We start from the raw sequence: 2,832 nt of genomic DNA, 5'->3' as shown, positions 1-2,832 counted from the left end.
ACATGAAAACAAATGTTTGTCATATATCTTGTGTAATGTCAAAGGAAAAATGCCATAGTGCTAAACTTGATATTGAGTGTCTGAAGCTTCCACTAAGTGTTCTTAGGTTTGACCTATAAAACATAACGGAAGGTCAGAGAGGGGCCAGAGTCTGATAAACCCGCTCTGATGTCTAAGTCAATAGGTGTTTGAAAGGGCTGAAGAGTAAGGACTAGTTTGTGAGATAGTAATGTTAACATACCATTGGGTGTAACCATACATGTCTATTTATAAGATTAGGATCAAACACTTCTTCTTCTAGGAATCCCTGTCGTTTTGGGACTTCCATTAGGAGTCTGGCTTCAGGAGAAGCCCTCCACGAGACCTATGTTTTGACACGTGACGTCTGATCTTCTAAGGACACATGTCTTTCATATGGTATCACCATATATATTAGAAAGTTCAGGGCAAAGCATGCTATCTATTGATGAAAATAGATGGAATATACATCCCCTAACAATGTCTAGTAGGAATAATACATCCAAAGATAATCATACAATAAGACTAGAAGGAAATTACGTTGGAGTAGACTTTTATATATATTTTTCTAAAAATTGAGTGGTTTCCGTCTCAACGATTTTATTCAATTCAATAATGACTAATAAATAATATAATATTATACAATAAAACAAATTAAGACATATTTCTAAGCATTGTTGATTTAATATAAGTAAATAATTGTAGTAATTTAATATTATAAACATTGTTTTATATGAGTAGAAAACAAATAGTGCAAAATGTAGCTTCTTTAATGAATTATTTGTATGCAAAAAGAGTTAATTATTGCACACCAAAAGAAGAAGAAATGTTGATGTTGTTGAAATTTTGGAATTTGATGAATATTATAAACTCATTAAATTATGGCAGAAGTCAATCAAGAGCCACCAATATAAGCTTAAATATCTAAAATATTCTTATACTAAAGTACTTAAAACTTCCAAGTACCAAAAGGATCCTCTTTTAGAAAACTAGAATTAATTTATTTAATCCATGTTGTGAATTAGTGACACCGATATAAAAATATATTAGTTATTGAAGGAATTTTTCAAATAATTGTAAGCGTTTAAATATGTATTTATCGAGTTACCTCTTGAAAATCGTATATTACCATTTAGATAGCAGCATAAGAAATTAAACCACGAACTTGTATTACCAGTCACACTGCTCCGACGGCAAAGTTATTTAAAAGGAAGAGTGATTGTTTCATGAACTAAGTGCGATGTCTAGAGAGAGAGTGTCGCGTAGGAGATAGAGATAGATTTATGCTCTTGTGCATTGTGGTGTTTATGTCTGCCTACATCTCTATTTATAGGCTTCAGTTAGGACTAATCCTACTCTGAATTAGACTGGTAAATCTTAATTAGCAATGATTATAACTCTTAGTTAGATAAATTCTTATTTATCTTAATTGCTTAATTAGATAAACTCAGATCCATATTTATCCATCTGATTCGAATTTCTTATGGGCGGATGTTTCATATATCTCCCACTCGCATGTAACGTAACATATTTGTGTGTCTATTTCTTTTCACACTTGCAAATAAACATACCATCGAGAGCATCAATGGTATACACTTGCTAGATATATAGCGTCTCGATAACAGAGTACTATACACCTATTAGCAAATATAGTCTCTTATAGAAAGGTATCGAAAGGTTGTATGTTGTTATCCTAGATTTCATATCAAATTCTTTATACTTACTTAGATCTCTATAGTTTCAATTTTCACAATATGCACATATGTATTCCATGTTGAAACACCTTTCCACAATGATTTTGATTTAACAAAATTACTTAAATTAGAACTAAATCCCTAAGTTAATATATTCCAACACATTAAATTTTAATTGCCTTGATTTAATTGTTACTAATATGTTTGTTCAAGTGTTGTTTGAGTTTTTAATCCATAAGTGTAAAAGACATTACGACCAAGGCCCAAAGCCCATTAAGCAAGATCAAGGCCCAAGCAAACAGATCCAAGCTTTTGGATCAACTCAGCCCAGCAAGAAGAAGGATCCAGAAGACTAGCTAACTGCTTCACAATGAAGCCACTGAGTTCAACGGACAACAGACAAAGCAGAAGTTGACTTAGCAAGCTTGGAGACAAAGGCTACCCAAATAAAGAAAGCTTCAGTTGAGCCAGAACGGTTGTCATTCGGTTGTCCAGGAATCTTTACCATAAATGGAGAGACAACCCGACGCGCACTGACCAAAAGGTTCTGAAGCACTGATCAAGACAGAAAAGACTACGTTCTCATTGGTCGAAGACACTGAGCACTGAGGTTGAAAGGGACAATAGAGTCGTTTCCCTCCAACGGTTATTTTGAATTTCGAAATGACTAAAGGCTCAAGGTGTCACTATAAATAGGTCTTTCATTTGCTTCATTCGATGCAGATCTTCACCAAGTCGAAACGCTGACCAAATTCCTACTTGAAGTTCTGTGCCAAAGCAAAGCAATCTTACACCCATTCTTATTCTTGTGTAAAAGATTAGATTTTAGATCATTCAAAGTGTTATGTGTATTTAGAACAAAAACCTTTATCTATTCTAAAATCGTTAGGAGACTCTGAGTTGCTCGATTTTAGCACTAAGAGGTAGAATAGTGTTGAGTATAGGATATAGAGGAAGGTACTCTGTATACTCGCTGACTATTGTAAGGGGTTTGTGCTCTACCCAAAAGAGCTCAGTAGTGGATTAAAGCTCGGAAGGATTCTGATAGGGATGGCAATGGGTAGGGTACCCACGGGTAATGCCAATCCCAATCTCAAACCCTTACCCCTTTATTTTTTAA

This window comes from Euphorbia lathyris, chromosome 9 (assembly GCF_963576675.1).
Source record: "Euphorbia lathyris chromosome 9, ddEupLath1.1, whole genome shotgun sequence".
Taxonomy (NCBI): Eukaryota; Viridiplantae; Streptophyta; class Magnoliopsida; order Malpighiales; family Euphorbiaceae; genus Euphorbia; species Euphorbia lathyris.
Note: the sequence above shows the minus strand (reverse complement) of the source record.